The following is a 15,963-nucleotide window of genomic DNA, read 5'->3' on the forward strand; positions in this document are numbered from 1 at the left end:
AATTTCCACATGGTATAAATATTGAATTCTATTTAATCGTTATTCCCTTGATGCACAGCTATATTAGGTTAAAGAAAGCATTCTAGCCGTTTACACAAACTACTGGAAACCGAGAAAGTCATTCAGTATGTCAGAGTTTTTGGGGAAATTAACTGAAATTTGGCAAAAATTGGGACGAAAACAACCAAGCTCTGCAAGGAGAGTTTATGGTTCAACGAAGGAAATATCGAATAATGAGGTCTGGAAAAGAAAAAAAAAAAAGAAAATCATGATGAGCGAGGTGTGTGACAGAAATACAGCAACATTGAAAGGAAAGGTTTACAAGACAGTAGCGAGACCTAATCGGGTTCTGATTCTCTTTGTGGGCCACCTTTAACAGGGATTTGTTCATATCAGCACGGAAATTATATCAAGCTAAGGTAGGGTGTTACATGCTGCTACCTAATAACAAATCAAGTTTCCAGTGTGGACACTGCAAGGATATGTCTCACTAACTCATTGTGAGCATTCTGATATTCTGATATTCAATCACAATAAAAAAAAAATTTTCTTTGCAATCTGTAGAAAAAAATTCAACTGGACTTTCAGTTCTCTAGTCGATCTGTCAGTGAGGAGAAGAAAAATCTAAGCTGAGGACTTGTAACCGAACATTATTTCCTATGCACTGCCAAGCATCAACAGGCTAATGATATACTTTCTTTCAAATGTCTCTCTGGTGCGTGAGTGCTCACCTAATTAAATGTTTAAAACCGACATAGATCTTGCTTTAGTTTAGTAAATGTCCCGCTTCAGCATATTTGCCTCACTTGCCGTCTTGTTATGTGAAGTTCACATCCTAGTGCGGTGTAAAAACAAAAGAAATTGCATCATTTTTGTTTAGATTTACACCAAAATGGCCATTTGCACATTATCAGATATCTGAATGCAGGAGACAGCGAGCTTTTCTCCAAAGAGAACAACGAGCCTGCTCAAGACACCAGCAAGTAAACTCAGAATGTTTTCTACTATCTTGGCTTTGAGGCCTTCCTCAGTTGAGTTTGCCTGGGTTTTCTCTTGGTTCCTCCCACAGTCCAAAAGAAAGCACTTAAGGGTAATAAATGATTCTTAATTATCCACATGTGTCAATGTGAGTCTTTGTTGTGATGGACTAGAGACCTTTCATGGTTGACACTGAATGAGAAGAAACTATTGAGCTTTAATTGTACAATTATTTTGTCAGCTGGATATAAGATGCATGTTCTTTTTATATTTGTCTTTGTAGTCAGAATGAATGAAATGTTCCTAAACGACCCCGAACTGAATCGATAAACAAAGCCTGACTTTCTATTGTAAAACCCTTTTCTCATGTATCGTCTGTTTGGTCCACCGAGGACCGGCTCTTATTGACTGAGTTAAGAGCGAATTAATTGTCACTTTGGACTGAGATCTTTCATCATCATGAATTGCTTCCTGTTGTCTACATCCAGTGCTCACGTGGTTGTTGTCGAGATGATTGCTCTTCTGAGCCCCGTCGCTCTCTCCGTGGTCACTGAATGCTAATGCTAATTTCTGTCCTGACGAGTGTGAGGAAGAACAATGGGAGTGGACTGGGAATGGGAGAATCCACAGGGTTATTACGCCGGTCTCTTATCTCCGTTATTATGCAAGTGTAAGCAGGGACATTTGGGAAGCACTTAACGCCGTCAGCAGAAGTGTGCCGGAACGCCCCCGTCCCTCCCTGCAGCATCTCACACACACACACACTCACACACACAGTTAGATGCTAATTCAACTCTTTAATCGATACCACGTTTCCAACGCAGCGGACAGACGGTTCTCGTATGATTTATGCACATTCCTTGCCATTGTTGGGGGGTGGTTATGGGTTATTATCACACACCGGTGGGCAGGAATCACAGTCAGTGTTGCTTTACAGACAGGCGAGTCTGCAGGGTGTTTAACAGGCTGCAAAGTTACACATGGTCACTACATTTCATTAAACAAGACAAGGTCAGCAGCCTGGGCAGAGGGATGTGTTTTACTGGCATCGGGGGTAACGCCGCGCTGCTAAACGGAGGTTGACCTTGCTGTTGCATCCTGACAGGCCCCCGTTCGCACCACCCGGCTCCTCTGAGGGGAGGCGCTGACATGCCGCTTAGCCACGATGGCAGTGTGCTCTCGCTGCATTCACTGCAAAAAGTCCAAATCTGAGCAAGTTTTTTTCAACTCGTTTTGAGTGAAAATGTCTAATTTTACTTGATTTAAGATAAATTTACTCAAATTTTATATTTGATCAAGATGAAAAGGCTTGATTTAAGAGAAAATTCACTGAAATCAAGAAAATGTTTTGCTTGTTCTATTGGCAGATTTTTTTTTCTTAAATTAAGAAATTTTTACTTGAAATGAGTAAAAAAATCTGCCAATAGAACAAGCAAAAAATGTTCTTGATTTCAGTGAATTTCCCCTTAAATCACGCCTTTTTATCTTGATCAAATATAAAATTTGAGTAAATTTATCTTAAATCAAGTAAAATTTGACATTTTCACTCAAAACAAGTTGAAAAAACTTGCTCAGATTTAGAATTTTTGCAGTGTTATGCTTTTCGATTACTATTCTATTAATTTTTTCTACTCCGGCTCTTGTGTGCTTCTAGTGGCCCAGAGGGTTCCCGCCCCTCCTATCCAGAGATGCCCACATGAACGGACCGAGGGTCTGCAGGGGCCGCTAATAAAGACAATTACGGGAGGTCATGTGTCGGGTCAATTGTTAATGGTGTCGCAGTGACACTGAAGGCCGTGTTCAGACAGCTGTGGGAACATTTGGGGGGTTCAAATTAGCACCAGATGGCTTCAGCAAACTCTCAAACTGATAAAATATCAAATAATTTGACTTTCATGTTTACCAAAGATCGAGAAGTTTGTTTCATTTCTTCAGTTTCAGTTATTCTGTTAAAGGCCTCTTCCCCCCATGAGTTAAAGAGGTAAAATTTGTTTAAACTTATAATTAGTTTTTTGCACATTTTTTGGTACATCACTCTTTTCTGCTTGTTCATTTTTCTATTTTTTATGATCACCGCAATGTTTTGACAGCTAGGATGATGCTCATTTTCAGCATATTTAAACCACTTCAAAAATTATAATACTGAGTTTATATCATGTGAAATATATCAAACACACATAATGACTTCAGTGACAAACATACAATGTTTGCTTTCTTGATTAAATTGGCTGCCATGATTCTCATTACTCCTTGGAGCAGACGTGCTCAGTCACACTTTGTCCCTTCAGTACTGAAAATGTTGCAGCGCTCGTAATGATTGAAGTTGGCCATCCCGTCTGTAAATTAGAGTCCATCCTTAAATGTATCAATATTTTGAGTTCTAAGCCTGAGTGCCTGCTTCTTCCTTTAGGTATGGTCATGTTTCTGTCATTCCTCTGTTGCAGTGGGTTTCTGCATATTCTCATTTGTCCCAACAGGAAGCATCTCAATGCTAATTGATTCAGGGAAGTTGCTTCATCAGTCAGCTGAGTTTAGATTTGAGTCAACCTGGTATTTTCAACTAAAAAAAGAAATAAAAAAAAAAGTTAAATTATCAATAACTGACCACATCTTGTAACATTTCCACTATATTGAGTGAGAGATTTGGCAGACTGTGATACTGATGTTACTACACTGTCATGCTCCCACACTCCAGCCGCACAGACGCGATCACAGATGGTTTTGGACGACACCTGGCTGGATGTCGAGTTGTCTGGACAACTTTGAAAAATGGGGGATTGTTGCCAGAGAACTGCGAGGAGCGTGAAAGACGGCGCCGCTGTCGAGCGAGCCGCAGCTCTCGCACGCCGACGGCCGTGACAGCTGTGAGGAGGAAGCTGCTTTGGCGCGCCGCTGACACTCTTTTAGGTTTTCTTGTGGGTTTTGTGTGTGCACGGATATTTTCTTTCAATCAGGGCTGGTGTGGACAGGACTTTCTTTTTTCAAAATGATAAAAAAAAAGATTGAAAATGTCAGTTTTTCCAAATACTAGAGAACAGATATATGACAGTGTGTACTCAACTGATTTTGTCAGTGCAGTTGCTTTTTGGTAAATGACCACAGCACCATCCCTCTATTTTATTTTTATGGGATATTATTGTTAGTTGTAAACAATTTTTTTGCTTGATTCTAATCATTCCCTGAAACCAATGTATTTCAAAGGAGGATACCTTAATTCAGGGGTGTCCAGTAAAACCTTATCTCAACTGCCAAATACAGCCCAATACAGACTCGAGGAAAGTGCCAGCAGAAAGATTTACCGACGTCAAATTTGAAGCCAACTCAACTGACACAACTCTCCTGACAGAAAGTCACTATTTTTTAGCTCTTTTTGAGAAACCTTTCCTGATAGGTGAAGATTTTACTGCTCAAAGGAGCAAGAAGACTTCATGTTATATTCCAGTCATTAAAGCTTCTTTTAATCCAGATCTGGCTCAGGTGCTCGGACCGCGGGACGCCATCCAACGACAAAAGTAAGCAATTTCACCCTCTGTCTTGACCCGTGTTTGAGCTGAAGGACCATCTCTATGAATGATCCTCTGTGTGAATTACAGTGATTGTATAAAGCACATTGACACTGTTAAGCTGTATAATGCACAACAGAAAAAAAACCCCTCAAGATAGGATTAGTCCTGATGAATAGCTTATTGCTTTTGCCACTGAAATTTGCAATTAAATCTTGTAAACTTGCCTACAAAAACAAATTTTACAGCTCCACAACAGCTAAGTCAACTGGAAATGTAGCCCTGTCTTGTCATTTTTTTTTTTTTTTTCATTATTGGTATTTCAATCCAGATGCAGAGACTTTCTAATTTCTTTTTCCACTCACTCGTAAAACAGTCAAAATTTAGCAAAGTTTACTCTGCTTCTATATATTCAAGGAACTTCCTGAAGCCTTTTATTGTGCAGGGTTGAACTCACTAACTGTGATAAATTAATTGCTGACTCACCTATTTTCAAGACAAAAAAAAAAAGTTTTGTTTTAAAACTATGAATCTTTTAACTTCCACCTCTTAAAATCAAGGGGGCTTTGCAACCCCCTCATGAATCTTATTCCATCTCCATCGGGATGATGGGCCACAAATCACTGGTTTAGCTGACTTAGCACATTCATCTACGCATATCTAGATGGCAAATAAAAATGTGAAAAGTCATTTAAAAACATCCCTTTTACTGCTTTTATTTCCATTTCCTCCCTTATTTCTCTTCATATCTCATTTCTTTGCCCATCTTGTCTGTCACTCAACAAAAGACTTGAGGTTCATAGCCTGGATCATCTTCTCATTTGAAAGCAGTTTGTGTTCATTACCTCTGGGTCACGTGAAGGGATTAATACCCTTATTACTCATATTGGACATGCATAAAATAAGAGGCCTGACCTTCTTTTAACCCGCCTTCAGCGGTAGACAAGGGGTGTCCATTAATTAAATATAAAAAATGTACAGTGTGCTGTAGGCTCACGCATTTACTTTAGCCTTGCTGTAAATGTTACTGTAGATCCCCAGTTAGTAATAAAAAATAGTCCTGCTTTTTGTGTGGGCACCAATCCATTTCTGTTCCCTAAGTACAAGCTGCAATACGGGGCTTATGATGATAAAAGGCACCGCATCTTCTCAGCCTGGAGTGTGTGTGCGCGTGTGCACTATCAAAACTGCACATCCTCACTGCTTCCATGAAGAGTCCCATAGAAATGCATGAACGCTGGCAAGAATATAGAAAGTCTCTAGTTTTTTTTTATCCATATTGCCTTGATTTGAAATGTTGACGTAAGCTAGTGAAAGGAAAAATGGTAGGATTTATGTGATTATGCGATAATTGAAGATGAAATGTAAACGCATATAGGATTTTTTTTTAAAGGGAGTATGTTTTCAAACACAGGGGCTTGCACCTTATGAATAAAAGAAAATGTTGATTTAGGGTTATTTCACTTTCTGAACTCCATGTTTTCTTTTCCCTCGCCCCGTCTCTAAAATGTAATGGCTACTTCCCTGCACTGCTTTCCCCTCTTTGCAGCAGAGGTTACAATTTATCCACAAGAGAGCCATTATTTAGCGTCTCCATCTCTGCTGTCCTCCCCCCCCACCAGACGCCCCCCAACAGCACTCCCGACTCAGTGCCATTCTCCTTTGTCATTCTAATCTTTTCGTCTGGCGTTACTACTTTGTTTTGACCTCCGGCCTGCACGTGGGTGTGTGTGTGGCTGAGAGCACGAGTTTGTGTGTGTGTGTGTGTGTGTGTGTGTGTGTGTGAGGTTGCAGGCCCGGTGTGTGGAATTTGCTTTCATGGGTGTTGGTTGAAGGCATGCGGGTAAGAGAGCACCAACAAAACAAGCAGGATCTCCATCATCATGAGCCTTCATCTATCCGCCTTCATCTATCCGCCTTCATACAAGAAGTGGAATTTAAATGTTTCCCAAAACCCGCTGGCCACTATGAAAGACTGAAGGTTTGGACCTGAATACTGCTACCAGATAATTCTTTGAAACAGATTAACTGTCAGCACTGTGTTGGCTATGATGATTCACTGATTCAAGGAAGATGCTCCAAAATGTGAAGGTTATTGAAACTCAGTTTTTGTTTGACCCTCTTAGCCCATGTAATATTAAAAAAGAAATATATCAGAATACATGCAGAATTTCACAAAATGTTAAATAGTTGAGTCCCTGATGGTTTTCGAGAACTTTCTATTTTTCAAAGCTATCAGCTTCGGATTTAGAAAATTCAGAGGATTTCTGAGTGAAAACGACTGAGGCTGAAAGAAAAGTAAAGACCTGCCTGATGGAGAGGAACAATACCTTAGACCAGTGGTGTAGCGGTCTCCAGAGAAGAAGCTATACCCTCGATTTTTGCCTTCTTTTAAAGGAAGCCAGAATCACTACTATTACAGTTTTTCACAATTGCTAAAACACTAAACCCCATTGCCTGAACCAAACTCTCAGTGGCCTAAACTCATTTTAGAATCAAACACTCTTTTGGCAAAAACTTAAACACTGTTCAGGTCCTATGCTCAATTTGCAAAACCCATCTGCTCTTTTTTGCAAAACCTCAGACACATTCTCAGCCACTAAACAAATTTCACAACATTTCTGCAAAATTGTACTCACTGGCAGCAAAATGTGAACACAACTCCAACACAGCTGTCATCTTTTACACACAACAACTCAAAGCTGAACACACGTATTTCTAATGATGTGATCAGACCAAGTGTGCACAAAGACAAGATGCTGGAGACTGAATCTCCAGGACCGTGACCATGCAGTAGTATGCTTTTGTTTTGTTGTTTTTGTATTTATTTTTTGTTATGACAGTGAATTTAGATATCACTTTGACTTCGATGCTTTTTTTTTTTTTTTTTCTTTTTGCTAAATGCATTTACAATACGTAAAATAAACATTTTCTGTGCAATACACACTCTTAAAACTGCTGGGTTACTGTAAAAATAACCCAAATTGGGTGAAATTGCTAACCCAGCGCTGGGTCCAAAAGGGACCGAGCCAATGCTGGGTTATTTCTACCCAGACATTTGGGTTGAAGAGTTGACCCTGATGCTGGGTCAAGATTTATCAGCGGGTCTGGGAAGGTTACTTTAAAAATGTAATCCCTCAGAATTCACACACAAGTGCCCTCTGCCATGCAAGGCTATCAAACCCTCCACTGGAAGCCAGCTGGGGTTCAGGGCAGTTCATTGGCATGTAGAGGAAAAGATTTGAACTAGCAACCTCACAACTGCTAAACAACCGCTCTACCAACTTAGCCACAGCCAGACATGTCCATAGGGAGAGGGATGTCTCATACGTTTTTTCCTTCTTAGCCATTTCAGTAATCTTCTGTGAGAACACAGGGCTCCAGTTTTCTGTTGCATATGTTGCCAGAAGTCTCCAGAAAGAAAGACAAGGAGTTGCAGGGAATGTTCAAAATGGTGATTCTTCTCTTCCCTTCAGCCCACAAAATCATCAACTCACTCTGCTGGGTCAACACAATTCACCTAATTTTGGGTAAAAGTGACCCAATCTGCACAAAATCTAGGGCTACCCAGACAATGGGTTGGGAAAATAACCCAGCAGGTTAGAGTGTGGACTGCTGCTGTGTCCTCAGTTATTCCATGTAGTGTCTAATGAATGATCTGAGGTGAAGATGTTTTTACTTGCTGTGTGTAAGATCTGAATGCATAGTGTGGTTTTGAACACAAGAGAACTGGTTTTGAGGTGATAGTTTGATTTTGACAGAAATGTCTGAGGTTTTGTGAATGTAGTTTGGATTTTTGGGTTTGTGTTTAAGGTTTTGAGAAAATGGATGGAGGTTTCAAGAAATGTGTTTTAGCAATTGTGAAAAACTGTAAGTAAGAATGGCACATAAGACTAGTGAAATAGGTCCATAGCATTTGTTCTTCATCATATATTGTCAGTGTAATCCATTAGTTTGTAATATTTTCCCCATCATGACCCACCCTCTCATCTCCCAAAGACATGCTTGCAGGGTTAACTTGAAACTCAAAACTATGCACGACTTTTATATCTGAAAATATTCATAATTGGAAATGCAACCATTTCGAAATCCTGGGACACTGAAAGGAGGCGCTGCCACCCACATAAACATAAACTCAATCAAGAGCACACAGGAGGGAAAATACAAAGGAGTGCCACCCACTCTGCCTTTAAATTGACAAGTGCTTCTCTGTGAAGACAGAAGAAATGCAGCAGAGCAAAGAAAACATGAGTGGAAGGCTGTCACCACCTCAATGGCTTGCAGATTAGCACTTTTAATATTGGCTACAGTGTGTGATGTAACAAGTTGTCACCCGAATGCTCCACGTCTCCATGTGCCCACCAGCCTCTGAGATAATTGCCGTCAATATTTCACGCCGGCAGTGACAGTCGGGGCGCGACCCGATGCAGCTCAGGAAAAATCAAAAAATTTCTGGGCTCTGACAGATCATAACTCAGCCGCTACAATCCATCAAGGCAAAAGGTGAGACCCAGAAGGAAAAGTTCCCTGACAGGGATTTGACTTATTGCTGGTTGTACGGCAGCTTGTTGAGTTTGAGCTATTTGAAAGAAGATGGTTTATATGCAGGCCAAATGTGTTTTTGTCTTTGTGATTGCAGACATGTGTCTTAATTGCCCTTTACTGACAGCAAAATTCTCAAAATTAGAAAGATTTTTTTTTAAGAAGAAGAAGAAGAACATTAAAACAGTTTCAGAGTTGCGAACTTCTCTTTTACTTGATGCTGGATAACAATAATCCAGCTTTTGTTTGCAATGCAGTCACACTGCTGTACCCATCTACTTCTAAGCAAATCATCCAGCTTGTCTTCTGTGAGCATTCCCTGAAGAAACAATGGGTTGCACATGGAAACTCCGATGACCTCAGTGATTCAGTATTATAATAACTGTGCTATTAATATTCCTTTCTCATTGACGATTTCCCCCACGCAGCACACTTTGTTACAGCGTTCTTTGAAACACACTCACACGACAGTGGAGTGTAAATGAATGTAAAATTCCTGGACATTTCATACATACAAAGCAGCCTGGCCTCTTTGTTCTACTGGTCACACTGCGGAGTGCATTTACACGGGATTACTCCAGCACTGGGAAATAAAGGAACCGGTGGAGTGACTGATTACCACTCATCACATACCAAACCACAACAGTCGATAGGGTCTTAAATGGGTAGAATCAACAAACGATGCAGATTTTTTTTTTTTTTTTTTTAAACATTGCACTTTTTTCTTTTTCCTTTTCCTCAAGTCAAAGTGATTTGTAGCTCCTCTGTCAGGGACCTTGTGCATAATGTACATCATTGATTGTTGTCCCTTGGCAGGTTTATTTTTTTTTACAGCTGCGCTTAGTTGGTTCAGATGGTAGCAGAAAGTCTTCACCTCTAAATCTACTTCTGCAGAAAGTCTCAATGTTTGAGTCAACTGGTTTTTAGCGATACATTAACAGGGAGATTAAACCAACTATCGGCTTGGTTGGACTTGATTTACAAAGACAGACTCAAGTTTTCAACACTAAAAAATAATTTTAACGGTGTCATTTTTTTCATAATTGGAATCGACAATGTTGTGGTTGTACATGGGATTTTAGTCATTTAAAAGCATTGAGTTTTATGCGTTTAGCTTCCTTGTACAGTTTAACGTACAAAGAGAAAATATATTCAAAGCACAAAGTAAGGGAAACAATAAAAAACAATAAATGACACATAAATCAGCTAAAAACCTGTTTGAAAAGGAGGGGTTTCAGTTTTTTTTCCCTTCTGAGGTGCCCTCAGGTCTTCATCTGGGTCCAGTTTTAAAGTGGCGCCTCGCCGTGGGCTTTCGTTCTAACTCCGGGGATGGTCAAATGGCCTCTACCTGAAGACCCGAGGACTCCAGAAGCCTCACGAGATAAAAGGCCAGTCTGATAAATGGGCATACCAAGAGACCGAGAGATTTATAAACTACTAAAAGCATCTTAAAATCAATGGTGGAGCTGACAGGTCGCCGATGCAGAGACTTTAAATTTGGTGAAACATGGCTCTTCCTGGTCCTTGTGCAGCTTTGGAAGACCACAAAGCAGAGGATGACATTTCTGATCCTGAGTGAAAGAAAAGTATCTTTCTATTGATTCAGGATAGCAACAGTGGCAATGATCTTTAGATGACCAAAAAAAAACATTAAGTTTTGTAATTAAGGTGAAGCTCAAATTGGAAGTCTGATTTAAAAAGAAAAATCTGTATTTCACAAATTCTCACAGGAGTTCATTGTCAGTTTAATTTCTTTCTCTGAACCTCAGAGCAGTGACAAAGTTCTATAAAATAGGTTTTGTGTTGAAAATTAATGCTGAAGTGGAGTGTAGTTAAAATATGATATTGCTTTAAAAGTTTCAAAACTTTTATTAAATGGATTCAAAGATTTTACTTTGGGGTTATAAATCCTTAGAGTCGGGTTGAGTTCATGGTACCAAACTACACACACAACACTGGTTGAGCCCTGTAAAGATATTCCATGTTGAACAATTCTTTATCTAGAAAACAAAGGATGTTTTCTCTATAAATTACCTTCATAAGTTGGTAAATACCATCCTTGCTGTTTGTTAATAGGATAATTCAAACATTTATGGACAGACCGTAATACAAATTCATGAATTATGAGTGGATTTTATTACAATGTGGTAGGCTTATTAATCATGGAGAAAAGGAATTAATTACATTTTTAGAGCAATCTGGATTAAATTATTGATAATAGACTAAAGATAATGATCCAGAACCATTTGGAACCATGCAGCTGGATGGAGGAGATTGTTCCACCAGGTGGATACATGTGCTCTCAAAGTGTGTTCTTTTAGTTAAAGCCAGTCAGTTTCAGGCAGTTTCCATTACAGTGAGAACTCAATTGTAGTTTATATTGTTATCAACTACACTAATCTTGACACACTGAGGCGTCACAGTGGGATATTTTAACAAAAAAGCGATTCCCAGCAACGTGCTGGGCTGAGCAACAGTTTGTGTGTGACGTGGTTTAGAGTTCAGATGTGGCTGAGTCTATTTTACCACCGCATGCACATAAGTCCAATTTGTGAAGGAGTCCATAGTAACGGCTAAACAGGTCTGTGTGGTAAGACCACGCTCTGTCTCCTCAAGGCAGCACAGATTGTCTATTAGGAGCACATGTTTGTGCACAGGTGAAAATCAATGTGGTTGGAACACTCGCTGTGGGTGTTCACTAATGCGTGTGCCACCACAGACTGAAGCATAATCAGGCTCTATAGTTCCTCTAAGAGGGGAGGAGGGGACGGCACAGTTCAGTGTCTGAGCAAGACACTGGTTCTCTGTGAGGTGGCTATGGAGATCAGGTTGGGAGGTCTGCGCATGGCACACGTCTCGTTCACTGTTGCATTGTGGTAGGATTTATGGCAATATGATTTTACAGCAGTGGATCACAAACTTTTTTTCCTGCCTTACAAGATTGATTCTGACAACGAGCGCTCTCCTTGACACCCACTATCACAAACATACGAAAGCAAGATGCTAGAAGTACAGAAAAAAGTAGCTTTAAAACATAATTTCAGAATATATGCAATGTAATAAGAGGCGAAGCATTAAAACCAACAGACTCAGGCTACTTAACTTATGTAATAACATCGCAAATTAAGTGTGTGAAAGAAAAGACTGTGTTTAATTCAAAATGCCCAGGCCAGCGGAATAAACACAGAAGACTAACTCTGATCCCAAACAGAAAACATAACCATATTTTCAGAGTCGCTGTTGAAAAGGAACCTAAGACAGATTGAATGTTTACTACCGCCACGGTCACAGCAGCTGCAAGGTCTGTATTTTCCACAGCGGCAAATCAGCACTGAAACTTGTGAAGTGGTGTATCTTTCCCCTCTTTTTCTTTATTTGTTTTTTTGTTTGCTTTCATTTCCTGTGGAAGCCAACTGCAAGATGGCGATCTGCGAAGTATTCCTCTCTGAACCCTAACCGAGGACACTAAATGGGAATATAAAATAAGACCAGATTGGAACATAGTAAAATAATACCGCACTGTTTTTGCCTTCAAGTGTAGGAAATTATTTACCACAGTGCTATTTCCCACTTCTGTAATGCTTAAGTGATGCATGAATCGCCAGGATGGGAAAACAACAACAATGGAAAAAAACTTCCGCCTTTTATTCATGATGATTAAATTCTTGGGAGGGATATGAATTCTTATCTAATACAGTGTTCTGCCACATTAAGATGCTGCCGCGCTACAAAAAAGGATCCTCAGCAATGCTGCTACAATATGAAGTTGACTAACAACATGAAAGATATTTTCCTGTATGATGTAGAGTTAATCTTAAAGATCTTTCTGCCTTTATCTTCAGTTTAGAACACTGCTGCTGCTGCTGCTGCTGCTGCGTCTTCACATAAATTGTTTTCAATCAAGCCGCAATCAAGCCACAATTCAAAACTGCCTTGAATTCACAAAGGTTAATCAATAGATATAAAACTTCGACATGACAGAATACATGAAAAGTGCGTTGGATTAAAAAAAAAAACAGGTAATTATTGTATTTATAAAACACCAAGTCAACCAGCTAGATACAGATTTAGATATAGAACAAGCCAGAGCTGGATACAGAGATAGCTTGATAGTTAACTAACAACAGTTACAGCCAGTGAATCTCCTACATGCAAGCCAGTCATCAGCTACAGAGACAGCTGGATGTACAGCGAGTCAATGAGCTACCTGTAAGGATATGGAGTAAACCAATTAGCTCTGCAGAAAGCACCATAAAGAGCTGGCTACCTGGCTGCAAAAGCAAGATATAGAGAAATGTTGCATTCCTGTTCTCAGAGAATGGCACGATTTGAAAACACATTCCAGGCAACTTTTTCATTACTCCTCCGTCTCCAATCAATGCTTTCTGAAACACAGAGTTCTGGTCCACGTTTGCAGCCATACGTTACGTCTGGATCATTTCTACCTGGAGAGGTTTGACGATGTAATTCACAGCAAATGATGTGGTTTATTGTTCATGCCAAAGCTTCGTCAAACTGTGCAGCAAAGATTGAGCAGGATTGGTAAGTTGCCACACGAAAGGCATCGTGAATCTTGTTGAAAGCGGATCTTAGTTTGTTTCTTTACTGCAACACTATTTCAGACCTTATGGCCACAGGGCAGAAGTCAGAAAGACAAAAGAACAAAAATGAAAGAAAAAAAAAAGATTCCCAAAAGCAACAAAGTCAAACAACAGCTTTGTACTATTCTCCAATGCCATTCTGGTAACATCCACAGGACAAAACCTACTGAACATTAAGGTTTCATGTTGCAGATGAACATACTGGATTCTGCGTTGAACTGTTCCTGATGCAAATGGTCAATCAGACGCTCGTACAGTGAAAACAAGTCTTTTCAATGAAGAGATCAAACCAAGGAGAGCCGCTTACAAAAGAGCGAGTGTTCAGATGAAAATCTTATTTATTCGAGCTCAGGGCTGAGTCACCGTGAGCCTCAGGACATTTAAAGCATCAAAACAGAAAAAGGGTAAAATACTTCTGTGGGTTTATAGCCAGCACTGGCGCATAGATAATATTATTTCTCACTAAATGTTATGTTAGTTGTAATGAGAGAAAATTGCTCTGTGAAATCCAGCCATTATGCTAATTTAAGTGTATTATTTATTTATAAGGACACAGCAGGAAAGTATCTATAGACGAGAGCTCTTTAAATGTAATTGTAATGAGGCTGTTCAATATTTCCTGAAAACAAGGACGTTGCTTTGTTCTGTCCCCTCTGTAAGAACACACTGACGGTTTATGCTGTTATATTTGCGATAAGTGAATGAAAAAAATGAAAAGGGTGTCGTTAACACAACCTGCTTCATTAGTGCTTTGAGAAATTGCCACAAGGGCTTCATTCACTTTGAAAACAGCTGGAGAAACAAGCGTATTCCCCTGAAGAGAAAAAAAAAAAAAGGTCTGCAGCATTAGTTTGAATTATCTCACAGGTGGGTTAGGGGAACTTCAGTGTGTTTTGTTAATATAGTGAGGTAAATAGGAATACCTTTAAAGCTAGGGTAGGCGATGTTGTCCAAAAGCACTTCTTGTCATACTGAGTGAAATGCTCCTTGCCCCCTGGGAGAAGTCAATGCATTATGTGTACGGAAAAAGGTGCGGAAAAAAATCTGACAACTGTAGCAGCCAAAGGACTGTAAAAACTCTGACCAATCGCAAGGCGTGGACCGCTCTTAAGAAACCAATCAGACGCTGTGCTCCGCTGTCTGAACAGCCCCGTCTGCTCCGCTCCGTCTGTGTGTGTGTGTGTGTGTGTGTGAGCGCAAGGCGCAGATCGGCTCACAAGCCCGCCTCTCGGTAATTACGTTGTGTGCAACAAAATATCATAGTATTGTGTGCAAAGCGCTGGTCAATTTACGTTTATGTGCTATGAGAAACAGTGAACCCCGGACATCTCCTTGAATTTTAAAAACCCGCCCGGACGCCCCGGACAGGACGTAAAAAGTGGACATGTCCGGGTAAAAGAGGACGTATGGTCACCCTAGGCTTGGAGCGGGGTCCCACTGAAAACATTAGTTGAGATGCGCGGTCACGTTCGTGGGGGTGTGGCGTCGGGCCAAGCACTGATTGGAGTAGGCGGAGCTTAGGGGGGATGGCTTGAGGTGTGCGACTTTCAAATCTTGCAGGCTCTTCAACATCGTCTACCCTAGCTTTAAACCCTAGTACATTTTGTATCCTGTCACTGCATTTCTTTAACTTTTACACTCAACAAAATTACAAGGAAGCAGATCTTGTTAGTTTTTTATTTATTTATTTATTTTTGTTTTTCTTTGACAAAACCTGCATGCTCTATTGTTTTCATTTTTAAAAAAACAAAAAGGACGAGTTAACACACTGAAATAATTATCCAGTGCTACCATTGCTAAAGTAAAAATTCGTCTTATTTTTTCAAATAAACCTATTCAATATTTTGGATGTGCTTTCAGTTTTATATTGTTTAAACAATGTGCGTTTGCATTATCCACAACAGCACTGTGCAAGTTGCTGTTCCATTTTTAAGAAGTTGTTACATAAACTGTCTCAATCAGGGAGTCTTTATATTATGCTTTATATTACTTTTTCGACTTTAAACATGCTTGTATTTTTCCTCAAATGGCTTGAATAATTATTGTATTTCACAAAATGTAGATATAAAAGAAGAGAATGTCAATCACCTTACTCAACCCTCAGTTATATGAACTGCAGTCCTAATTTTATAATCAGAATCAGTTTATGGTGCATCACTACAACAAGAAGTGGCATTAGCGGAACTCATCACTTGAAAATGTGTTTTCTTGGTCTTTAATACCACATTAATAAGTGTGATGAATTAACTAATGTCATACAGTTGTCTACAAGTTACAGCCTTCTTCCTGGAGTGCTCTTTGAGCCATTCAATTTACCCTGGAGTCTTATCTTTGAGGAA

Source organism: Salarias fasciatus, chromosome 9 (genome assembly GCF_902148845.1).
Source record: "Salarias fasciatus chromosome 9, fSalaFa1.1, whole genome shotgun sequence".
In the NCBI taxonomy this organism is placed as follows: Eukaryota; Metazoa; Chordata; class Actinopteri; order Blenniiformes; family Blenniidae; genus Salarias; species Salarias fasciatus.